General features: G+C 43.3%; 1 protein-coding gene across 2 annotated transcripts in view; it reads left to right on the top strand.

Annotated features, from left to right (window-relative positions):
- The window catches only part of GNG12 (G protein subunit gamma 12), a 106001-nt gene that overhangs the window by 40270 nt on the left and 39046 nt on the right, over positions 1-26685 (top strand). Inside the window, exon 1 of one of the 2 annotated variants that reach the window (XM_042952117.1) lies at positions 13106-13217. The exons of the other annotated variant lie outside the window; for it this stretch is intronic. The gene's annotated coding sequence lies outside the window, so the exon portion shown is untranslated. Of the gene's footprint in view, positions 1-13105; positions 13218-26685 lie in introns of those variants that run through there. 2 annotated transcript variants of the gene reach the window in all.

The raw sequence follows: 26685 nt of genomic DNA, 5'->3' as shown, positions 1-26685 counted from the left end.
ACAGTATTTTTATTAGTAATGGTACTAATAGTTTAATAGTTATTGTTTTTCCTTTCCCTGCTCTCAGGAATCCTGAGACACACTTCAGTATTTGAGGGCATGGCATTGTTAAGAGGGTGTTTGTTACTTCTACATCAGATTCATTGCCTACTTGGGGCTGTGTGTCCTTAAAAGAAGGATGGGAAAGGGAAGAGTGTACACATACCTTGTAGGTTATTATTGTCAACCTTTTTTTTCAACATTTGACAGAGGTTTCTAATGATTATTGATCATATGTGTATTTATTGTGTATAATATTTCATCTTGTGCAATTTTTATATAAGAAAATCATTTTTTTAATGTTTATTTATTTTTGAGAGAGACAGAGCACGTGAATGAGGGAGGTACACAGAGAAAGGGAAACACAGAATCCAAAGCAGCCTCCAGGCTCTGAGCTGTCAGCACAGAGCCCCACACAGGGCTCAAACGCACAAACCATGAGACCATGACCTGAGCTGAAGTTGGATGCTTCACTGACTGAGCCACCCAGTTGCCCCAGAAAACCATTTTTTCACTGTACCATCTGTTTGCTTTTTGCACCCAATGTATGGAAACCAACTGTCCTAAGTGCTAAGTAGGCATTACTGGGGGGGGGGGGGGGGGTATATTTCCCCCAGGATAAGTTCCTGGGAGATTGCTCTTGTGTCTGGCCTCTTGACACACTCTGACGAAGCTCAGAGCAGGTAGTGATCCTGGGGAGCGGGAATTCCTGCTGGCCCCGTCTCAGTCCACAGCACAGGCTGGTTTCTTTTCTTTGTGAATACTTACCCTCCTTGCCTATGGCTGCAGCCACCACCCCTGTTATTTGGAGGAGAAGACACACACCTTTCTCAGTCATCTGCCCCCTTTTCATTGTTGAAAGTGACCATTAATCTAATGTTGAGACAGCCTGATTCATTAATGATTCCTTGATGTTCAGATAATTGCAAGGCTGAGCCACATCAGGATGGTTTGCAAGTTTCCTCTCATTTCAGAATTTTCAAGCTTTCATTATTCGCAAACTGCAACATGCTGACGTTCAGACTCTGCTGACTAGGACAGACAAGAAGGAGAAGGGCAAGGTTTGCCACCGAGAGATGGGTGTTTGGGATAGGGCAGAATATGGCTTCGTGTTTTTCGTAAAGGACAATGTTTTACAGACCTTTTGATTCAATTCTGTAGTAAGCACTTTGAGATGAAACAAGGGACACTGAGGCCTGACCCATTCCCCTTATGCTCCCCAGCTGTGGCTACACCAGTTCTGTCTGTCTCAAAGTACCAGGCTCTTTCCTGTCCCCACCCAGAGCACCCCCTCCAGTTACTTATTACTGGAGTATTTCATGGCCCTTAGTGCAATCTGTATTATCATGTTTATCTCTTTACATTGGAGCTTGATGTTATCACCTAGAAGGACACTGGCACACAACTGACAACTCGGAATATTAGCTGAATGAAGGAAGGAACACACGAGAAAATGAATGTATTCAGTGTCATCAGAGGAACAACAAACACCCTTTGTAAACCATCCCTTAAAGATGAAGTCTACTAATACAGCATTGCAATATTTTTTGTCTTTCCAAATCAACCTATATCTTACAACATGCCAGTGTGGAAGGCCAGTTAGCCTGAGGTGGAGTAGATACTTTTATCGGTTATGGGTCTGCACACTGACAGGAGCTTTATAGAAAAAAGCAATAAATATATTAACACTTAAAATATTCTTGAAATAACCTGAAATCATTCTTTTGAGTTAATCATTAATGTAGAAATTAATGGAGACAAACCGGTAGGTAGTTGATAGGAAGAAAGAAAAGGAGCTTCATTTTGGAATTACAGCAAAATTATACAATAGCCCAAATTCCATGATGAGGGAATGTTTACATAAAATGGAATCCTGCCAAAATCATTAAAAATCATGCATACTCACTTCTGTGGTCCAAAAGTGCATAATTTTAATCTAGTCAGGAAGAAAGAGCTGATAAACCTAAACTGAAGGGTGTTTCATAAAACAGCTGGTCTTTACGCAAAAGAATCAGTATCATGAAATACAAAGACAGACTCTGGAACCATCTCTGATGAAAGGAAACTAAGATACGACAGTTGAACTGCAGTGTGGAATTTTGAGTGTTCTTTTGCCGTAAAGGACATTATGGGGACAACTGCTGAAATCTGAATACAGTTGTAGATTGGGTAATATCAATATCAATGTTAGTTTCCGGATTTGACTAATGGGTTATGTAAGAGAGCTCTTTATCTGTAGAAAATACATACTGAAGTATTTAAGGGCCAAGTAACATCATGGCTACCTCTCTTTCTCTCTCATGCTTTCTGTTGGAAAAGAGAATGCAGGGATTAAAGTAAATACAGTAAAATGTTCCCATTTGAGTAACCCAAATCTGGGTGAAAGAGAATTATTTTTGCCATTCCTATAACTTTTCTCTAAGTCTGAAATTATGCCAAAATAAACGTTTTAAAACATGATGCTTATGAAGACTTTGTGATCACATAGGAAAATGCCTTTGCTGAAAAGGAGCAAACTAAAATTGTATGATAGAATGTGATTTCAGCTCCTTAAAAAAAAACTCACGGAGAAAATAGTAGAAGGAAATAGAGCAACGTGTTAACTTCGGTTCTCTATTATCCACATTAATAAATGCTGTACATTTTTCTCTAAGTAGCAGGTATTTCTTGAAAGATCAGGAGGAAAAAATCTTGTAGAAGAAGATGGTAGCTAACTCTCAAAGAACTGAGTGAGCTTCGCCCTTAGTGTCTTTGCCACCATGTACCCACTATACTAGAAGGGTGTCACACATGCGTAGACGGTCTCCAACTTACAACTTTTCGACTTTACAATGGTGGAAAACCAATACACATTCAATAGAAACTGTACTTTGCATTTTGCTGTTTTTCCAGGCTGGCACCGTGAGCTAAGACACTGTCTCGTGGTGCTGGGCACTGACTACCAGCCGCACTCAGCTCCCAGACAAGGACATGATCACGAGGGTGAACAGCAAATGCACTGACAACCATTCTGCTTTTCACTTTTAGTACAGTATTCAATAAATTACATGAGCTATTCAACACTTTATTATAAAATAGGCTTTGTGTGAGATGATTTTGCCCAACTGCAGGCTAATTGAGTGTTCTGAGCGTGTATAAGGTAGGTTGGTATACTTTTCTTTTTTTAAGAGTCGTCTTTATCGAAGTATAATTTACCTAAAATAAACTGCACCCATTTAAAGTATATAGACTGTGGGGCTCCTGGGTGGCTCAGTCGGTTAAGCGTCCGACATCAGCTCAGGTCATGATCTCCCAGTCTGTGAGTTTGAGCCCCACGTAGGGCTCTGTGCTGACAGCTCTGACAGGTATAAGGTAATATCTCATTGTGGTTTTGATTTGTATTTCCCTAATGATTAGTGATATTGAACATCTTTTCATGTATCTTTTGGCCATCTATATTGAAACAGAAAAATGCTGATTCAAGTCCTATGCCCATTTTTAATTAGGTTATTTGGGTTTTTTTTTTTTTTCTATTGAATTGTGAAAGTTCATGTATTTTAGATATTAATCCCTTATCAGATAAATCATTTGCAAATATCTTCTTCCATTCAGTAAGTGGCCTTTTCGTCGTTAATGGTTTCCTTCACTGTGCAAAGTCTTTTTATTTTGGTGTAGTCCCAATAATTTATTTTTGCTTGTGTTTCCCTTGCCTCAGGAGACATATTCATAAATATGTTGCAAAGGCCAATGGCCAAGAGATCACTGCCCATGTTTTCTTTTAGGAGTTTTATGGTTTCCGGTCTCACATTTGGGTCTTTAGTTGGTTTTGAGTTTATTTTTGTGTATCGTGTGAGAAAGTGGTCCAGTGGTGGGTGAGTATATTAAATGCATTTTCAACTTACGGTATTTTCAACTTTTGATGGTTTATTGGGACATAACCCCATAGTACGTCAAGGGAGATCTGGAAGCATACATGCATACACACACACTTTTTAAAACTTCTGTTTTTCTGTAATGATGTTTTGAGGGAAATTTTGTGTTGAGCTGGAGTTCAAACATGATGGTACCTCATAAACTTCTTCCCAACTCTGAATTCCTTGCTTTACTTTCCAGTTCTTTGGAAGTCAGCCCCTTTGCAATCCAGACACAATGCTAGGTACTAAGTACATAAAGATAGATGGGCCTCCCAGCCTGTCTTCTAAAGATGTTCACAGTCCACAGCCAGACAAATCTGTGATTACAATCTTGTGCTGGGAACTTCGGGAGGGTAGCAGTTCCCACGAGAGGCAGACTTGGCTTGGGGCAGCTGTGGTGGTCGGGCCAGGCAGGCGTTGATCTTTAGACCTAGAAAGTTAAGTGAGATGTTGCCATTCAGAGAAAGGTAGCAGAGCATTCCAAGCTGAAAGTTCCAGCATCTCTAGCACATGTTCTCTCTGTGGCCCATTCAGTATCATTGGAGAAACCCCCGGCCAGGGAGGCGAGGTGTTCAGGAGACCTGGGGGGCACAGGTCCTGTCCTTCAGGGGCTGCTATCCCAGGTGCTGGAGGAAGTGGTCCTGCTGCAGGGAGCCAGAGGTGCTTTCCATAGCCCATGAACTTGATGCCTCCACTTGCAGAATCACTGCAGGAGTTTGCCTGATTTCCCCCACTCTGGAAACCAAATGCTGCCCCCACCCCCACCCCCACCCAGGGAGGAGCAAGCAACGCTTGATGGTGGTACCATTTTGGAGAGTTTGCTGATCTCTCACTCTGTCCTCAGTGGCACTCCTGAAACATGCCTTATTCATTTGGAATCCTAAATCAAGGGGTCAGGTCTACCTGGCACTTGGCCTTACAGGCTCCATAGCTGTTTCTGAAGTCCCAGAGTTACACCAAAGTAATGTTGAGAAGTGTGTTCCCTACTTCATTGGACAGTAATTCATCTTTGAACCACCATTTACCTGGGCCCATCATTCATTCCAGTCGTGAGAGCCTGAGGACACCAATATATAAGTATTTTTAATCTACCATGTAACCAGATCAAACAGGCAAAGCAGTTGTTAAGAATCCCATAACTGTGTTATGTTGAAAGCTTCTCCATTGATCTTGGGACCTTCTTTTTTCTTTTTGTAATCATTTGAGAGCATGATTTTTTTTTTTTTTAACTCAGGTATTATTTTTGATATTTTAAGTTTATTTATTTATTTTGAGAGAGAGAGAGAGAGAGTGAGCCAGGGAAGGGCAGAGAGAGAGAGGGGGGGGGGAGAGAGAATCCCAAGCAGCCTCTGCACCGTCAGCACAGAGCCCGACACAGGGCTCGAACCCACAAACCATGAGATCATGACCTGAGCCGAAATCAAGAGTTGGATGCTCAACCGACTGAACCACCCAGGTGCCCCAGGTATTATTTTCATTTCAAAGATGTGTCAGTCCTAGGAGGATCTGAGCTGGAAAGAAGCCTTACAAATCGCCTAGCATCTAGTCTAACAACCTCATTTTCAGAAACTTCGAAAGGTAGAAGAGGCCTAAGTTTATTGCTCTTAGCGTGAATGTTCTCCCACTCATTTTTTAAAACAAGAATAACAGTTGCACCACCATCCTGTGACCATTGCAAGGATTACATGAGTTAAGTACCTCAGGCTTTGGCACAGTATCTGGCAGCACAGTAAGTCCATAATTCGTATTAACTGGTGGTGTTACTGTTGAATCCTGTGCAAGTGTCTTCCTCTCCTGTTTGGCTGGAAAGACAAGAGATTTGTTGCTTATCATCATGTCCCCATCATCTGGCACAGTGACCAGCACTTGGTTAGGTGCTCCATCTTGTTTCTAAATGATTGAAGACAGTATTTTGCTGAAGGTAGAAATTAGATGAAATCTGAATCAGAACCCAGGTACTAACTCTAAGGTCTAGGCTTTCCATGCTGTTCCACGTTGGCTTCCTTCTCTCTTTGATTCTAGGCAACTTGCTTCATTTCTCTGAGCCTCTGTTTCCTCACTTTGGATGTGTCCATCAGATCCCTCTAGTCCTGAAGCTCTGTGTGCCCCACCCACCAGCCTTTTAAGGAGACATACTCTCAACTGGCCACTAGGTGTCACGATTGGCCAAGTAGCAGAAAGGGGAAGAAAAAAAAAAAAAGGCATTTAACTGGTGAACTGGTTGCCCTAAGAAGAATATTAGTGGGAGTGATCTTGTAATTGGAAACCGTTGCCCTTGGATGAGTTGGAGGGAGGCAGTTGTTCCAGGATTTGTAAGCATGGACTTTGGAGCCAGGTATGGGTCAAAGCCCATAGCTCTGTTCACACCAGCTAGGACCTCCAGTTCCCTGGAACTTGCTAGGGCCCTTGTCTCAGTGGTGTCATGCATATAACATGCTCTGCACCTCGCCAGGGTTGAGGAAGAGCCTCACGACGTTAGCGGCTATGAGAGCTGCTTCTGGTATTTGATACCATAAAACTCCACTTTTCTGTTCCCTCCAAGCCAAGTAGACGGGCTTCAGAAGCCTTTGTGGGTTTGCTCCCTGTTTTACAAAACCACACTTTTAAGTAGTCCCTTAAATGGCAGGATGGATGGCATGTCAATATCAAGTTAAAAGGAAGACTAGAATATCTGGAGGAATATCAGAACTCCTGGAAGAGTCAGCATGGAGCCTAATTAGCACACAGCAGGGTGTCTGGAAAGTAACTAGAACTTGGGTGGAGGGGGGTGATGGGAGCATTGTCACAAAATGACATTGTTCAAAGAAGGGATTTCTTTGTTGCATGGACCATCATTTATATGTGGGTGTCTTATTTTTAACATACTTCAGGGAGAATCTTATAGGAACAACAGTGACTAGTATTTATCGCACACTCACTATGTGTAAGTTATTATACTAAATGCTGTACATGCATCATTCCCTTTAATCTTCACAACAACCCCGTGAGGTAGGTTTACCTCTTATGTCTATTCTCTAGATGAGGAAATTGAGGTGCAGAAAGATTAGAATAATAATAATAGCTAATGAGTACTGTGTACTTACTAAAAGTCAGGCATTAGTCTAAGATCTATAAGTATCCCTCCCACAATAACCCTGTTTACAGATGAGGACTCCCAGGCACAGAGAGGTTATGTAGCTTTGTTGAGGTCACACAGGGAGTGGATGGAGCAGTCAGGACACAAACCCTGGCCCACATGATTGCAAAGTTCTTTTTTTAACTACTATACTATGCTGCCTCCTACAGCCCTTTGCATGTATGCAGTAGGCACTTGATCAGTGTTTACTGAGTTGAATAGCTCTCAGACTATAATTAGCCAACACAGAGAAGTTTCTCTGAGGAAAGGACTCAGTTCTTGATACTCCTTTTACGCAAAACCACACCTCTGCCGGCTTTCGTAACACTCCCTGAGCTGGACTTTGCACTGAACTTTTTGTCGGTAATAAGATCATTATTCTTCCATTGGAACAGTCAGGAGAAGGCTATTCCCATGGCGAATGTTTTCAGGAAACTTTTCTACAGGGAGCTTCTCAGCTGACTTTATTTTCTTCACGTTCGTCTGGTAGATGTTCCTTGGGTTTCTTCTGGTAGAGTGGTGTCCAGCAGCGTCTCTTTAGCCCATTAAAGCCATGACCAGAGGGTTGCCAGGGTGTCGAGCCAGCCCTCCGTGCTGCAGTCAGGGCATAGGGCACTCCCCAGGCCTGACACCAGGCCGATCCCAGGGGACATGAACGGCAGAGGACCTGCTTCCCTGGTTAGTAAGCTGGCCACGGCTACCAGACAACATTTTTGGTTGTCACGATGCCAGTGAGCTCTGAGGAAGAGAAACAGGACCTGGGCCACAGTAATCATTGTCCAGATATAATAATTCAGTCCCAGCGGTTTGATCGATTGGTGTTTTATGTGTGCCTTATGTGTGGGAGGTTTCCACTGCAGTAGGAAACCCAGATGATGTTAGGCTGAAACCTCCTTCTGAGACCTGTGGTTCTGAGCACTGAGACTTGTTTCGTTGCCACTTTTTCTCTTATTTTATTTTTTTAAGTTTATTTACTTTGAGAGAAAGGGAGAGAGAGAATCCCAAGCAGGCCCTGCACTGTCACCACAGGGACGTGGGGCTCAAACTCACAAAACCATGAGATCCTGACCCGAGCCAAAACCGAGAGTTAAATACTTAACCGACTGAGCCATGCAGGAGCCCCACCACTTTTTCTCTCGAAGTGAACTGAGTCATCTCGAATCTTCCTTCGAACTTTGTCAGCATCTCTGGGGGCCTGTGTGAACTAGAGACTCGGGGGTCAGCCTTTCCAAGGAAAGCAGTGTTTTTCCTTCTGAATATTTTTCCATCTAAAAATGAGATATTTTTCCCCCATGGTGACCAAAATTATGCATATTAAAGGAGACAGATGGAGAGTTTGGAGCTGTTGAGGGTGGGGATAATAGCCAATAGAGGGAGGTCCCCAGGTAGACAGAAAGGCGTGAGATGGAGAGAGCACAGGGACGGAGGCTTCCATCTGTCGTTGCGCCTTTGGCCCTTTTACTTATCACCTTCTGTGTTCACCTTCCCAGGATGCAGTTGGAAGCAGGTTGGTGTTTGCCTTGTCATTAACACAGCTAGTAGACACTTGAGAGATAGGAAGATGTGTAAGGGATAGGCCAAAGGAGCTTTTGGACTCGTGGATTTTTTTTAATTAATGTTTGTTTATTTTTGAGAGAGAGCGAGCGAGAAAGAGAGAGAGCATGCAGAAGCAGGGGAGGATCAGAGAGAGAGAGAGAGGGAGACATAGAATCTGAAGCAGGCTCCAGGATCTGAGCTGTCAGCACAGAGCCCAACGCAGGGTTCAAACCCACAAACCATGAGATCATGACCTGAGCCGAAGTTGGATGAAACTAACTCAGAGCACCTCACGTGGATGTTTTTCCTTGTCCCATCTAGAACAGGACTTCCTGCTTTCTTCTTTATAATGGCATGCTTAGAAAAGCCATACTATAGTATGGAGGATAATGCCCATGGCCTGAGGCCCGGATAGCCAGGTCGTGCTTGGCCATGTGGGCTGAGGCTCTCCTAAACCTCAGCCAGGGGAACTGAGTGAGACATTGTACTCCATACAATCAGAAACCTCAAAGCACAGACCACCCCTGCAGTAGGTTAGCAAGGTGTTTTACCAAACCCTTCTGCTGCAAAAGGTTGGAAATTCAAAGCAGTTGTTGGCTGTAAAGATTTCAAGGTCCAGATCCTTTGTGGACCTTGTGAGAAAAAAAGAGTCAAAGAGACTAGAGCCTGCACAGAGGGATCAGCAGTATTGTTGGGACCAGAACTATCTCTTGCCTAACTATAGAATAGGCGTGAACGAGGAGCAAGTACTTCATATCACACATGCGTATGTGTGACACACACACACAAATACACCCCGGGTTCAGAGCTACTACTGTGCCTTTTTTTTTTTTTAATGTTTATTTATTTTGAGAAGAAGAGAGAGAACGTGAGCAGGGGAGGGGCAGAGAGAAAGGGAGAGAGAGAGAATCCCAAGCCGGCTCCACGCTGTCAGCACAGAACCCAGTGCAGGGCTCCATCCCACGAACCATGAGATCATGACCTGAGCCAAAATCAAGAGTCGGACGCTTGACTGACTGAGCCACCCAGACGCCCCTACTTCTTCTAAAGTAACAGGTTTTCATATTTTCATTCTAACAAAGTATTGTATAACCAAAGAGAAATTTTTAATCGCTGCACTGTACCATGCCACGTCCAAAGCAGACCCCTTCCCCATCCTCAACTCAGGAGGTGGGAGGCTGATGTCCAGAGCTGTCATCCTTTGAGCAGCAGCCACAGCACCACAAGCTCCTGGGGACCCGGGCCCGACAGCATTTGTCTTCAGTCTGTGTCTAGCCTGAGAAGGCAGTGTCTCACCACGGCAGCCTCCCGGCTGGTATCCCCGACTCTTGCCTTGTCTCTCCTACCCCATAATGCAGTGCGCTTTTTATAAACTATAAGCCTGACAGGCCCATTCCTTTTTCTTTCTTCCTTTGTCCCTCTGAGGAACTAACTTCCGTCTGCAATCAGGTGCAGCCCACAGTTCCTCAGGGAGGTCTTCCCACCTCAGCAAGCGTGCATCAGGCATCGCTGTTGCAGCCTCTGCTGGACCTCTCGTCACAGTTTCCACACTGTTGTGAAGTTGTCTGTCTCCCTCCCTCTGCTCCCAGATGCTAAGCCCCTTGAGGACGACGGTGCTGTCTTAGCTGGCGGTAGCCCAAGGGCCTGGCACAAACAAGATGGGCCTTCAGTGCACATTCACCAGCCACTCCTGCCGATCGAACCTTCGTCTTTGGCTCACTCTACGAGGCCTAGCTCTGCTTGTGGTTCTAGCTGAAAGCCTTAGCATCTTGGTGGTGTCAAGGCTTTCCTACAAACAGAATTTTACCACTAGTGATATCCCAAGCCCAGGATATATTTAGCATGGTTTGTCGGTAATTACTGTTCATCATCATGACCCTGGGACACTGTAAAAGTCTTAAGTGCCCTTGACTCATCGCAGGCAAATTCAATTATTCATTTGGCAAACATTTTGAGGACCCACTTTGCACAAAGCATGTGCTCGGTACTACGAGGTATAGAAGGATGGATAAGGTAGGGTTAGCCTCCCAGAGTTGACCGTAAAGCTTTTATATTTTGCTGATGGTTCTTCCTATGTTGAGTGTTTAAAAAGTACACACAAAAAACAAAAAAATTAAGCCCTTGAAGAAGGCAAGACCTATTTTAAAGGTACTGAGATGGGGCACCTGGGTGGCTCAGTTGGTTAAGTGCCTCCTGACTTTGGCTGAGGCCATCATCTCCCAGTCGTGAATTTGAGACCTGCATCTGGTTCTGTGCTGACAGCGTGGAGCCTGCTTGGAATTCTCTTTCTCCCTCTCTCTGCCCCTCCCCTGCTTGCTTTCTATCTCTCTCTCAAAATAAATAAAATAAACATTAAAAAAAAAAAAAAAAGAGTACTGGGATCTCACAGTATAAATCCAGAAGACACTGTGGGCTTTTAGTTCAGCACAGAAATGGAATGAGCCACACTGCCTTTGGGGGATACAACGATAGATCAAACATAAACCCCACCCTCAGAAAGCCCATAATGGAACAGAAAAATAAGATTTTTACCTAAGTACTATTAAGACAATATAAAGTGGAAAAAATTCCCTGAGTAGCTATATCCATTTTGACTACAAGTAGAAAACCCAACTCATCTAAAAAGAAGTTCAGATGCAGGCTTTCCACAGGTGACCAATTTAGTAGTTCATCAACACCAAGTTCATTTCATCTATTATGTCATCCTCAAAGCATTAGCTAGCTCTCCTGATGGATACAGAAAGGCTGCAGGCAGCTCCTTCTCTCCTGTCAATGCCAAGGCAGACAGAGAACTTTTTTATGCATCTCTCCTTAAGAATGAAGAGACCTTTAGAAACCCGTGTCCCAACCCCAGCTGACTTCTCCTCATGTGTCATTGGCAGAACTGGGACATATGCCCACCCCAAAACTCATCCCTAACAAATGGGATGAGGTCATTTATGTGGTGTAGACCAATCTGCATTTACCCTAGTCACGTGAGGAAAGGGCACACTTGTTCTGTCAGCAGAGTGGAGGGGGGAAATGGCTATCGAGTGGCAGGTTAGAGTGCCGGGTACATAGGAAATCATAAAAAATGTCACACTGTTCAGGAGGAGAGCAAGGTGGGCCCTCATAGAGGTTGCTTCCAGTGGAGAAGACCTACAAGCACACTTAACTGTTTTAATGGAAGAAGTACAGGTGCTGTGGGAGCACATCAGGAAGGCTTCCTGGAGGAACTGACATTTAAGCTGTGGAAGAAGTCTACAAAGGGGAAGGACACAATATGATCTTTCTTTCAGGAAGTTTACTCTAGCTGTGAAGAATGGAGTGGCAGAGTTCGGATGGCAGGTAGACCAACTAGGAAGCTGTCACAATGTTTCAGAGATCAGTGGCAAGCTGCTTGTAGTCCCAGCTAGCTTTGTGGCAGTGGGGCTATAAAGTACATGAATTTGAGAAGGTCCGCATATGCAGAAAGAGCAGGACTAGGAGATTATAAGAAGAGGCGCAGTGGGAGAGAGGGGGGCCCAGGGTGACTGTAGAGCATCTGGCTTAAGCAGCTGCCTGGATAGTGGGGCGACTCCCTGAGTCGGAGACCATTAACAGTGGGCGGTTTGTGGTGGGGATGGGAATGTTGAGTTCAGGTATGACTGGAGCTTGGTGTGTGGGAGGCGGGTGGGGTAAGAAACAAGCTGGAGAGGTAATCACGAGTCAGAACTCTCAGGGCCTGTGGGCCCCGCTGGGAGGTTATACTTGATCCTCCTAAGAGGCTGTGCAGGGAGGTGATGAGGAGAAACGGAGGCAAGGAAATTCTATGAACTATGCTGGAAAGGTCATAACAAGAAGGAGATGGCAGGTTCTCACATGTCACAGCCAAGTGGGCTGCAGGAAGCGGGGTCGAGGGGGGCCCAGGGTGGCTGAAAGGGGTATGGTGGTATTCTAGAGCGACAACACCAGCTCCATACCCAACAACCTCACAAAAAGGAGAAGTGATAACTTAGCAGAGCATTTAAATACGTGGTCACGCTCAAGACGCACCACCTGTCGAGGGCGGGCATTCTCCTACTAACAAGTACAGAAACAGCCACGGAATGAAACCGCCCAGGGCCGTCAGGGCAGTTCTGGAAGCCGCTCCCTGTGCTCCTGACTCAGGCCAGTGCACTTTTTACTACAGATCCTTCAAGGAGCCTTTATGCACCACTGCCCAGACACTGGACTAAGTGCTGGGATCACAGAACTGGGGAGAACACAATCCAGTGTGGCAGGCAGAGAAAGGCACGCAAGCAAATAAACAAATAAATAAATGCAGGCAATGAAGCATGAAGGCAGAAAGAGAGCTATGAGTGAGCACAGCACTTTCAGTGCTCAGGAACGGAGGAGGGGTGGGGGGGGTGGTGCCAGAGAAAACTCCTGCAAGTCCACTGAGGGCTGCCCTGGGCCTCCTTTATCTCTGGCTTACCTGACCAGCACACCTTGCTTTGTGATGTAAATGACCAGCACTGGTCCTGGATCCTCCATTCACTGTAAAACCGGCCTGAGTTGAAGCGCTGAGAGTATTTGAAAACAGGAGCTTTAAAAAAAAAAAAAAAATTCTTGCAACATATATACTGAACACCCACTGTGTACTCAGCTGTGTTCCAGGTATTGGGCATTCAAAGGTGAGTGAGATGTGGGGTCTTCATTGAGTAGAGAAGACAATTGCATGAACTTGCCATTGTAGTGCGATGAGGTCAATGCAGTGGTGGCACTGGAGGGCGCCGAAAGAAGGCCACTAATTCTGCCTGGGAGTCACTAGGGAAAGTTGCTAGAAGCTGTAATACAGATCAGATTAAGCTACCCTTCTCTGCTTTGGAACTTGTGTAAGGACACAGAGACATAAGTCAGCACTGACTAACAGCATCTGGCACATAGTAAACATGCAATGGATGATAGCTAATACTATTTGCAGCTAGATTAGTGAAGGGATCAGCTAAGAATAAAGAGAATGTTGCAGAAAAGTAGATCCTTTAGTCAACTGTCAGTTGCATAAATTTACATAAAGTGTTTGACATCAGAGCAGGAATAGCTAACTGTTTTCAGCATATGCGCCACCTAGGGTCGATGGGAGCCAGGTGTTGAAAAGAGGTATTAATTAACTCACATCTGGCCCCAATAAGAAAGAGCACTGTGATCTATTAGTGATGTCTGCCATGGGCACGGAGGGGGATGAGGCAGAATACGTGCCACACATCTGCCGTCCTTAAATTAGAATAAGAGCTCAAATAACTGAGATCTGACTACATAAAACCTATGAACCCCACTCTTGTGCACTTCACATTTTCCAGAGACAAACAACAACGCCCTGTCCATATGTGAAATTTTTGGAAGTAATCATACTTCAGACTTGTCTATTGGAATCTAAAGTACATTCAGCCCAGTCCCTTATATTGGCTCCAGCTAGACAGCTGTCTTCTTGTCACTGATCAGAAGTAGAATCCTGAAACACCAAGGAAAGGTGAATATAGGGTAATTGATTGCCATGTTGATTGAACTATATTCCTCCCAATGGTGGGAGAGTAGAGGAACTTATGTTAGATTTTCTGTAAGAGCTGATACGAGAAAGGAGCTGCTGGCGAGACTATGCCGTTCTTCAGGGCTTCCGATTAAAGGGTCAGCCCAATCAGTCAGTGAAGGATGAGCCACACTGAGTTACTACCAGGCACCTTGAGGGGAGGTGGAGAAGAAATGGCCGTTGCTTGTATTTTGGCAATAACTCTTGCTGAAAGACAGCTGTGATACGAATGCGCTAGCTCTTGTCATGCTTCACAATCATTAACCTGACATCTCTGTTTTGCTGTGCTAAATGCTGGTTTGGGTTAGAAAGGCAGCCAAGAACTCAAAGACGTAGTGAGGCATGTTCAGTACATGAGTTTAGCATGTTAAATTTGGAAGATCTTCCTGTTCACTATTGTTCTGGTCTCCCACTTCGAGAGTTGTCCACAGGTTAATCCTTTTTGTCAGTCTTAGAGATACAAGAGATCTCTTGCTTTTCATGTTGGAAAATCATTTAGGTTTATCTTTTCGGGCTACTTTTGAATGGGAACGAGGGCCAAGATAAGGCTGTTTAGGTTACCTGTGTCCAGAGGCTCTTACAGGGAGCCGTACAACAGCAAGCATTTGGGTACATGTGACCTTTTCTACTCATGGTCACAAACACAGCAACCCAGACTTGCTGGAAGGCCCCACCCTGGCAGTTAACAGTTAATAATGCTCCCTTAGAGCCACCACACCGCAGGCTTGAAGGAGATTGGCCACCTCAGCCACAGACTTCACCATGGTGTTTGTCCTTCCCTGAAGCACAGAAAACTTTTTTCTATGCATATAGTATTATTCCCAAAGGCAGACCGTTAAACATTCTCCTTATGCCCCAGCAAGAAAGTGTCTTAAAGATTCTGCCTTACGTTCGAACAAATGTAGCTTTTACTTTAAATTTTTTTAAATGTTTGTTTATTTTTGAGAGGGAGTGGGGGAAGGGGGCAGAGAGGGGGGGGGGATACAGAATCCCAGGCAAACTCCAGGCTCTGAGCTGTCTGCACAGAGCCCAACGCAGGGCTCAAATCCACGAACCGTGAGATCATGACCTGAGCCTAAGTCGGACGCGTAACCGACTGAGCCACCCAGGCGCCCCTATAGCTTTTACTTTAAAAGCTAATGTCACTTATTAATTTAGTGGCCAACAAACATATATGATATATATATTTATTTATTGTAATAAATATATATATTTATGTGTTAGTATATCTATGAATATGAATATATATAGGTGTAGTAACAAAAATATGAATGGCCAGTCATGGAGGCTGTGATCTTTACTATAAATCTTTTTTGAAAAGAGGTAAGTATGAATGGATATACAGGGGTGTGTGTGTGTGTGTGTGTGTAATAGTTGGAAAAATCCTGAGTGGCCCAAATAATTGTTATAGTTAAAAACTGTTGAAAAAATATTTTGATACAAAAGGAAAGACAAAAGTGTTATCTTTTTTTAAATGGTGAACAAAAATAACTCTTTGTTAATGTTATTTTTAAAGTATCTGATATACAGATTATTACTTACATGAAGTATCATAAAATAGGAAAATACATCCAACGAGGGGAAATACCTGTGCAAGTCACTGATGCTGTAACTAAAGTGAATTCACTAAAGTGAATCATTAAAGTAAATAGAAAGAACTGAAGTTTATTCTGCATGTGATCTGCCAATCTGATAGGAGTCTGGCTCAAAAAGAGGGTATATAAATATGGACAGGATATTCTGAGAAATGAGTGGGCCTGGCAACACAACCCCCAGTTAGAACACTGTTTCTGTGGGAAAATATGCTTCCTAAGAGCCTTCTTTGAAACCAGCTTTTGAAATCCTGCTGATTTATAAGTCGGGGGTTAAGGGTATAAAGTGATCACCTACTGATCTGTAAAATTCTCAGCACTATTTAGTCATCAGGGATTTATTGAATAACTGCTGGGTGGATTATGCTGTGTGTGATAAGCATAGCAGGGTGAGACAAAAGAAATAAAGGAGCATTTCTGCCCTCAAGAAGCTTGTACCCAGTCGGAGAGAAAGCCTGCGTGCAAAGCAACCGAAGAGCTTTGGGGCCTGAGCCTGCAAAACAGGAGTCCTCCAGGGGGCAGCAGAGAGGAGGGGTGCAAGGCAGTGTGGCTAATCAGGACAATGTGGGGTTCCACCGGCAAAGTGTGTTCCCCATTAATTTGTAATCCCCAGAGGCACATCGAAGAGTCTTTCTCCTCTTCCTGGAGAGCCTCTCACACAAGCTTGAAGCAGTGGCTGCAGTGAATGTCATATGATCCCAGAGTCCTGAGCAATTCAAAACCACAAATGGCATGTGGCATTACCTTATTAGGAAAGGTTCGGACTTTTTCTTTCCTTTTTTTTTTTTTTTTTTTAATTTTCTTTTCTTTCCTATTCTTTTCTTTCTTTCTATTTTTTTCATCTCTTTTTTCCTGGTTTTTTTTTTTTTTTCTTCTTTTTTCTTTTGGAAGGTAGGCTCTTGGTGGGCTAGGCTGTGATGTATACTTCCCATCCCCAAAGTTCCAGTTCTGAAGCACGCCCTGGTGAATCAGCCTTTCTGAGATTTGGAACCTGACTTTGTGTGTTTTGTGTCATTTTCTGGGAGAGTCTACAAATGGAACAAGGCTTAACCAGTGACTCAGTAACAGCAGGCAGGGTCCTTGCCTTATTTGTAAGGAGAAGCTACTGCTTTTCATTTTTCTCAAGACTGTGGTCACCAAAAGTGACAAGGGACATGGTGGGGGGGCAAGTTGGCTGTAAATTCCTGAGCCTGGGGCTGTGCTGCATCCTCCTGGGAATGACTCTCGCCTGTGGAGAGGGGGCTGTGGCTGCGGCTTCAGCTGCCAGGTACACCATCCAGATCAACCACTGTGCTCTGATTGGAAACGCCTAAAATAGGCCCTTTGCTCTGTTCTGCACATAGCCTCTGAGAAGTGCTTCCCAGGGGCTGCGGATCAGCAAATAATTGCATCCAAGCCGTACTTACGGATCTATTCTTGAGTGTTTAGAAGCAGGGAGTCCTTGTTCCTCCTTAGGCAGCAGGGGAAGGGGGTGGGGGGGTGGATGCCATTCCTCTCCAAAGTGTTTACATTATAATAATAATAGTAGCAATGATAACGAAGCACAATTTGTTGAGTGTTTACTATGTTCCAGGAACTGGAAGCACTTCATATGCTTCATCCCATTTAATTGTCCTTAGAGCCCTGGAGGAGTTTTTACATTGTTATCTCCATTTTGCCGATGAGGCAAGCCAGGCTTAGGAAGGTTAAGTAACCTATCCAGAGCCTCCCTGCTAGTAAATTACAAAGCCAGTATGCAAACTCAGATCTGGCTACCTCCACAATTCATTACCAGACTTTGCTTCCTCTCAGACACAGTGTTATTTACAATTGCTTACAGTTCTTTTACTTTAGTCTCCTGTGTTACTTGGGAAGGAGGAGAGCTTCCCCTTGCACACCCACCCCCAGACACTCCCAGGGGAGTGAGAAGAGGGAGAGGCGTTGGAAAAATAAGTCAGAGATGAATTTATTTTGAAAAAGGAGGGTTAGTGAGGGAAGTGTTGACATGGCCGGCACAGAAGGAGAGGCTATTCAGGACTTCGCGTGCATTGCGGAAGAATGCATGGAAATGAGTGGGAGAAACAGAAAGTAAACTGGGACAGGGCAGGACCCAACAGAAGGAAACGAGATAGTCAGCAAAGAAAGGGGCAGTCCTGCCTTCAAAAGCAGTGTGTTAATGATTAGCACTCTGCAAACGTTTCAGATCTCACGCGCGCTCACCGGCGGTATGCAGAACCCTCTTGTCTGGAGGAGAGTTTTGCTTTCCCGAAGACAAAACCGTGACATTTAATTCTGAGTTTCTACAAGGACTGGATGAAATCACCACTGGAAAAACAAGAATGGCAGCACATGTTAATTATTTCAGAACTCTAAGAGGGTGCAAATAAAACACTCGCCACCCCGAGGAGAGATGCTGCAGACAAGCCTTCCTCCACCCTCTCTTTCTGCTGCTCCCTCCCCCACAGTCATTCTGCCTTCTGCCCCCTTGCTGCCTGGATCCCACATCCCAAAGTTCCCTGTGAAGAAAAAAAAATGCATAAAGGAAGGGTTTTTTTTTTTTTTTTGCAAAGTAAACTGACTCTTCCCAGAAACCAGTGGTATCCTTGTTCGGCTTCTCTGACCTTCCTATCACATTGATCTTTGATTTGGCATCCTGCCCCCTAACACTAGCTTCTCTGCCACCAGCATCTGAAAAGCCAGGGATTTCTTTATTGATCTTTAACCAAACTCTTAAATACCCAGGACTTACCCTCTTCAAAAGAACCATTTTGCAAGCAGAAGAATCTTTTTGAAAGTGAATTGTAGTCCACTTTGCATATTCTCCCCCCCCCCCCCCCCCGCTTTTTTTTTTTCCCCTAAAAGGAAAGCTCTTCATCCCTGCCCACCCTCCCCTCCCTTCCACCCTCCCCTCCCTTCTACAGACTAACAGTCTCGGGTTTTAATATAGCAAGTTCTGTAACTATTTGTCTTTTGCAGATTAGGAGAGTGAAACATTGCAGCCGCTCTCTGCGGGTTCCCATTCTGCCCCAGTGAATAGAACTATGCCCCACCATCCTTCTCCTCCTGGCCAGTGGCCTCAAGTCCCCTGGTATCTCTGCCTTGGCACAGGGAGCTGACATTGTTTGCATAGCGTACATTCCTGGACAATTGAACTAGCCAGTTTAACCTTCAGAGCATCCCCATCGGTTTGTGGGTGTTTGTTCCGGGGAGAGGGGGAGAAGAGACAGTGGCTTTCATGGTTCACACATGATGCTACCCACACACATAAAATTCCAAATCCTTATACTCTAGAGATTAGCTGAACACTGTGCTGCCGAAATTCACAAGTGAAATCAATTGTTGAAGGTACTTCAGTCTTTCCAAAAGCGGGATACCATTCATACTTTGTTCTTACAGCCCTCCCTGTTCACCTCACTGCCGTCAGAGGAAAGCCTTTTAAGACGATTTCATGTGAAATTAATCTTCATTAATTAAGATGCAATAATAGCACATATTTCTTGAAATACATTATGACTGGCATCTAATGAGGGAGACTTTAAAAGTCTTTTCTTTCTTTCTTTTTTTTTTAATGTTTATTTATTCCGGAGACAGAGACAGAGTGTGAACAGGGGAGGGGCAGAGAGAGAGGGAGACACAGGATCTGAAGTAGGCTCCAGGCTCCGAGCTGTCAGCACAGAGCCTGACACGGGTCTCGAACCCACGAACTGTGGGATCATGACCTGAGCTGAAGTCGGACGCTTAACCGATTGAGCCACCCAGGCGACCCTAAAAGTCTTATCCCAAAGATCAAATCTTTGACCACCCAACACTCAGAAAAATTTTTTGTGCTTTTAAAGCTGCACGTTATAAATTATTTCCAGTTTTGTGTACATGAAGGTTGGTTCCAGAAATGACATCAGGAAAGATACAAAAGTTGAATCTCATCAATTTTTCTTCATTTTGAATGAATTATAGTCCCCCCCCCCCATCACCCAGCACTCACCCTCATCAAAAAACTTAATATATTACTTGCTTTAGGGATGTTTAGCAGCCTTTTGCTTTCAAATTGGAGTTTAAGCCTACCACGTCTATTATCACCTTTCACCTTCCCCAGATTCTAAAAGAATAAATGTCTTAGAACCTTGAAATCAAAAGAAAAAAAAATTGCAATCTCTCTGAATTCCTTGCCGCTACTCACTAGGTTAAGCATAACTTTTTCTTTTTTTCTTTTTTTTTTTTTTTTTGCACATAATTTAAAAATCAGAACACCAACCGGTGGATTTAAGCCAAACCCCTATTTTTAGAACAGTGTTAAAAAAAAAAAAAAAATCACAGATTTTATTTTCGGCCACACAGAGGGACAGTCATGGAAGAGGCTCCCGGGCGTTTCTCCGTCCCTCGCTGAAGAGCTGGTTTGAACACCTCCTCCCCTGGGGAGCTGCCTCCCTCCTGACACCTTCCCCAGCACAAGCCAGTTCCAAACCTCTGACGAATTGGTTACTGGGAAGAAAGGATGTTGCAGGCTTACTTTAAAAAAAGAAGAAAGCAAACAACAAAAAGTGTTTTGTAACTTTCCTTTTAGTTATAGTGCATTTGACAAAGTGCTCAATGAGCTTGGGGGGAAATGGAAACTTTTTTTTTTTTTTTTAATTAAGAATGGAAGAGAAAAGTTTCCTTATGTATTCTTACAGGAGTCAACTTAATTATGCCTTTGTCAGCAGGTAGTTTATAGGGGAGTCAATTTTTAAAAAAGGAGAAGGCTCTGGCCTTTAATTATCCCAGTTGGTATTCAGCTTTAGAAAGTCAGCGTACCTGCTGAGTATGTTAATTTAACCACTTTATAGCATCTTAACTCTGCTGCCTTTCCTCGACCAAACCAATTCCCCAAAGAAAAGAATTCAGAGGAGTTAGGTGATACAGGAGAGCTTTATACCTTCGTATCTTCTCTTCTGTTTAATCTATACTTAGGGCTTTAATTAAAATCTTTAGGTCAGTTTTTTTTTCCTTAAAGTCATTTACTCATTGATTCACATATTTCTGCATCCCACAAATTCAATCAATAAACATTTAAGTGCTTGCTTTTCACTAAGTGCAGGGTCATAGATAGAGATATCCTGCCTTCAGAAACCTTAGATTCTAAGGGAACAGAGACAAGTAATAAGGGGCTTATTCCAGACCATAGTAAGTGATCAAATCATTTCCACAAATATTTATTAAGTGTCCACCTGCTACCGAGAAATAGGAGATGCTCTTGTAGAACAGTCTTTGCAGAGGGGCTCTCAAATTTGCTTTCGTTCTTCTTCCCTAATCCTGTGAGATAAAGGGGGACAGGTGCCATTTTCTTCATGTTCAAGGAGAGAAAATTAAAATTCAAAGAAATGAAGCCATGGGTTCCAAAGTTACAAAATCCCCACGTGGAAGAACCAGAACAGGGCATTTGGCCCGGTTTCTGTCCTCATTCTTTCCCTGTGCTGTGCATCCTGGTCACAATGGTCCCAGCAGCTTTTAACGCAGGTGGATTTGGGGCCCAGGAGAATACAGTGCCTTTTCCCAATTGCACAGCTAATTGTCAGATCTGGGACTAAAGCCTAGATCCCTATTCTAAATGTATTCTTTCAGCTCAGCAATTCAGATCAAAAGCCTGCTGGGTCCCACAGCCAGTGGACATGGTGGGCTTGCAACTTGGCCACAGCGAGAGTGAATTTCAATACATCTTCCGTTGATAATATATCCATTGCCCCCTGCTTGGTTTATCAGCTATGTATAGGTGCCCACATTAGAGAGATTTGTATTTTATTTCACAACATTTATGAAATATTTACTATGTGCCAAGCACTATTCCAAACACTTTACAAACATTAACTCATTCCCTCCTCAATACAACCTGAGAGGACAGGTACAATTACCACCCTCATCTTTGCAGATGAGGAAAGAGGCACAGAGATAATAAGTAACTTGCCCTCAGTCATACAATTAGTAGGGGGCAGAGCTGGTCAAGCCCAGACAGCTTGGCTCCAGTCTATGAACTTAGCCACTACTCCAGGTTGCTAAAAGGGATCACATTTTCCCTTAGGCAATGTGCTAGGAGGGATAGAAGATTTGGAACCAGAGAGGCCTAAGTTCAAATCCCAGATCTGCCCTTTAGTAGGTGTGGGATTTGGCACAAAATCATTCTTCCCAACTGTAAAATGGGACAAATGCATACTTCATAGGGTTGTAGTGAAGATGGAAGATATTTCCATAGCTCCTCACAAAAACACCCCAGTCCTAGCAGCCACTCAGCAGGTAGTGGTTACACATTCATGGTTCTAGACTCAAGCCTTGTCTCCATCTGTTTCTGTAAAGCTGGCTAAGTAAGATATGTGCGCTCTCTGCAAGTTACAAATAGGCACCCCTTTTCATGAACATTCTTTACCTATCTGAAAATTAGTTGGAGAGGTGCCTGAGTACGATGTGAGGCCTAGTGAAGAAGAAATACCACAGGTAGCTGTTGCCTTTCCTGGGACATCTGAGAATTTTGGCTTGGGCTCTAGATTCACATGTAGCAGTTGACTAGTTCAAAAACCCTGCTGCTTAACCTGGAATCATCTTGCTCAGAATGTAGCCAAGGAACTCACGTTTAAGAGCAAAGGTTTGATTTCGTCTGCCTGAGGTCAGATCCCAGCACTGTGGCACTTGCTAGCTCCAATTTATTTAATTGCCTTGTGCCTTACTTTCTCCCTATGTCAAGTGGGGAGGATAGTAGTTCCCCCCCCCCATAGGATTCGAATGAAGATTTAATAAGTTAATCCTCATATAGCATTTAGCACAGTGCCTGGTACATAGTAAGAGCACAGTAAGTACTGTTGAGATAATCATTAATAGTATTCTCCTCATTCAAGCAATATCCTTTGGGGACCCCGCCCCCCAACTTCCTCCCTTCTCTCTCTCACACACACCTGAAGTGGCTTATTACATTATTAAGGTACTGACCATTTTCAGTATTCTACATACAGGTAAATACCATTTTCTCCATCTCAATATATTTCTGGAAAATTATTTAGCATCCAATCTATGTTCCCCAAGTCTCTGAGAGAACAATACTTTCGAAGAAAGCTAGATGACTGACCTGCCTCATAACTTAGCTCCTGCTTCCAAAAGCATTACAGACACCTTTATTAATTATATTGCTAATTAACAAATTATAATTATAAACTAATTATAATTAATTGAATTTTCTGAAGTCTTAAAAATAGGTCTTAAATTTAAATAGGGGCTCTTGGGGTGGTTGTTTGTTTGTTTTGTCTTTTGGGGTTTTGTTTTGGTGACAGTCAAGAAGCAAATTCAGACATAGGCAAATAAGAGTAACCTCAACCACCTTCTTTCCCTGGGGCCTCACCTTGCAAAGGGTGCTGCTTCTGCCCAGAGCCATTCCGGCCTGTCATCCTCCCTTCCCAGTCCGACCAGCCGTATCTGGGGTTCACACTGGCTGTGCCAGCACAAATAAAAAATCTCCATCACGTGCTGTACAGGAATATTCATGCCGCAAGATTAGGAGTTTTCATTATTTGTTCACAAAAATTTGTTGCATCTTGCTTTATTTAACTCTGTGTTGATGATGTTGGCTTACCTGGCTTTCCTATGCAAGAAGAACCTTGCCTCCGCATCACATACTGGGTACAGTACATACTAAATCTTGATGCTGAGAATCCAAGATCCAGATTCCCAAAATACCACATGGCATTTTGTTTTCTTTCCGCCTAGCTTCTCCTCCTCCTTCCCTACTTCAGACCCTGGAAGGTGGCTTTCATGATACCACCACCCAGAGATGTTCTCCTTCCTGAATCCATCAGTACTCTGAATTTTGCCCTTCATGATCAGAGACCTGTGTTCTTCTGATTAATAAGTAGACAGCTTGTGACTTCACTCTTCTAATGAGTAAAAACATCAGTATTTTGCCTACCAGTGCCAAGAGCATTTATCATACCTGTATAGCATCTAACAGCATATGTTTACTGTTTTTCTTTAAATCTATTTCAACTTAACTCAGTTTCTGAGGTAGCCTTTCCTTATGCAATATCCTCAAGAAAACCATTGGTCTAGAGTGTGATTATCTTTTTCTAACAAACATCAAGCATTAACTATAATTATTATTAAAGAATGTATGTCTCTGACCACCAAAAATTATTGAATGTTCCAAAGAGTGGAAAATAGCACTCTTTGACATCAAGGCCAATCACATGGTATAATTTGCTAGCATTCTTTCACAGAGTAGTGACTTTGTTTATAACCAAAAAAAAAAAATTTTTTTTTTTTTTAGGTAGTGTGTGTTGCTTTGTACACACTGTTCTGCACTATTTTTCTTTTTCTTCAGCTTCTTTGGACTCTATCATTTAAGGCTCTAAAATATATTCCTCTCTTGAGATAATAATTATCCTTATGGTCTAACATGAGTATAAAAGCTCTGAGCACAGTGCCTGGCACAGAATTAGGGCTGTCAGCTCCTCTTTGGTCGGTGTGGGTGTCTTCTTCTCAGCTGAATTTTTCAAATCCTTGGAATCACAGAATTCCTAAATTCTTTGTGAATATATAGTATAGTGGCTTCTTGCCAGAGGAAACCCAGCACGTGCTTATTAAATGAATAAAAATTGGACAATTGGGGAATAGGGAAAATAAACAGAGACTGGGGGCAAGAGGATAAAACGTTTCTCGATGTTAGTACACATTGTTGTGTACGGGTCTCTTTTTGTGACTGCCCTTATTCAAGTGATTTCTGAAAGGATGTTGGAGAATCTGTCTCTGGCCAGTTACCCCTCATTTATGCCACCTCTAAGAGGAGGAGAAAGGACTGAAATCATCTCAGGACTTTGAAGTTTGGGTCACTGAAACACTGAAATAACTTTCCAGAACATCTTTTACCCCATGGGCGAAAACTCAGCAGCTGAAGGACAGTGGAGCAGTGAATGAGACCCACCTCCCCCCGGGAGCATCTGTCTGCTCCTCAGCCTTAGCCCAGCAACCACATGGGAATACGTGCTCTGGAAAGATGCCAGAAGTCTGTATTTTTATGTGAAAACTCTCAATTTTAAAATGTTGGCACTGGTTTTTTTTTAATTTTTTTTTTTGTTGTTGTTGTTAATGTTCATTTTTGAGAGAGAGAGAGAGAGAGACAGAGACAGACAGGGCGCAAGTGGGGAGGGGCAGAGAGGGAGAGAGACACAGAATCCGAAGCAGGCTCCAGGCTCCAAGCTGTCAGCATACAGTCTGAATCAGGGCTCGAACCCACAAACCTTGAGATCATGACCCTAGCCGAAGTCAGATGCTCAACAGACTGAGCCACGCAGGTGCCCCCTCTTTTTTTTTTTAAACTAATTCTCTGTGGGCCAAATAAAACAGGTCTGCAGGCCAGCCCCAGACCTCCAGCTGCCAGTTTGTGAATTCTGACTTACTTGATTTTAGAGTTTGTCCTTAGATAATATAACATTTTTTCAAAAACTTGTTCTAATGTCAGGCAGCTAGTTTAATTGTGATAAACTCTGAGAATGCTGGAATGAAAGAGCAATTTGTAACTTTCGTGGTCACTTCCTGTTGGGTGTGATCCCAGCTCTTCCAAAATCTGAGAACCAGCTGTTGGCCCTCAAGCTTGGGCTCAGATCTTTCCCCTCTTTGCAAACAAAGGAAACAGATGCCAGGCAGTTAACCGCACAGGTAACATCTTAGTAGGAGGGGCTTCTGTTAGAATACAGTGAGCTCTCTTCCAGAGTCAATGCATTTTTGTAAAGCAATAAGGAACAGCTTGGAAGAAAAGTTCATGTTGGCTGCACATGTCAATGACCTTAACCCAAGAAGGTGGTGGCCTTGAAGTCCAGGTGTGCAATCATTTAGAATAGCCAGGAATTCTGACTTGTTTATTCTTCTCAAAGACCAGAAGAGCTTTAAAAAGCAAACAAGGGGCGCCTGAGTGGCTCAGTAAGTTAAGCGTCTGACTTATGATTTCAGCCTAGGCCATAATCTCATGGTTCATAGGTTCAAGTCCCACGTCGGGCTCTGTGCTATAGATTCTCTCTTGGGACTTTCTTGCCCTCCCCCTCTGCCCCTCCCCTGTTCATGTGCTTTCTCTCCCTCTCCCTCTCTCTCTCTCTCAAAATAAATAAACTAAAAACAAAACAAAACAAAACAAAAAACTTCTTAAAAAAAGCAAACAAAAAAATTTAAATCATCAGAAATGCTTTTTAGTTCTCAGCACTAATAATCTTTAAGAAGTATTTTTCTGTCTCCTTTCCCCAGTGTATAATTTATAAAAATGAACTGAGGTCCAAGTTAGATAAGAAGCTATATGATTGATGCATGACCTTCATATCTGACTTGAAGTGGGAACAAACAGTGGTAAGAAGTATTTGGGCAGGTAGTTCATTTTAATTCTTTTTTTTTTCTTTTAAGACCTTGTGGATGAAAGTATGAAACAGGTGATATACCCTCTTTATTCACCCATATCCGTGGCGTACCTGTTACGTTATATATGTAGTGGACTTCTGAATGAAGCCATAATCTTTCCCTACTCGGTGTCGGCGATGGGCAAACTTATTCTTTAAAGGGCCAGATAGTAATTATTTTAGGCTTTGTGGACCATGCAGTCTCTGTCACAGCTATGCAGTTCCACCATTGGAGGGTGAAAGCAATCATGAATAATACATAAACAGGTGGGCATGTTCATATTCCCATGAAATCTTATTTGCAAAAATTGACAGCAGACTGGATTTAACCTTCAGGCAGTAATTTGCCTCTTGAGCTGAGTGAGGAAGAAATATGGGAGACTTCATTATATTTATTTATTACATTCTTTATTGGTTCCATTGCTGAAACAATAATAGCAAAAGCATAGACCTACCTTGGCAAATCAACTTCATCTTTCTATGTTGTAATCACTCTTTGTCCATTTACATATGTAATTTTTAATGTTTATTTGAGAGACAGAGAGAGGGGTAGAGAGAGAGAGAGACAGAATCCGAAGCAGGCTTCAGGCTTTGAGCTGTTAACACAGAGCCT

Source organism: Panthera leo, chromosome C1 (assembly GCF_018350215.1).
Source record: "Panthera leo isolate Ple1 chromosome C1, P.leo_Ple1_pat1.1, whole genome shotgun sequence".
Taxonomy (NCBI): domain Eukaryota; kingdom Metazoa; phylum Chordata; class Mammalia; order Carnivora; family Felidae; genus Panthera; species Panthera leo.
Note: the sequence above shows the minus strand (reverse complement) of the source record. Positions and strands in the feature narration are given on the sequence as shown.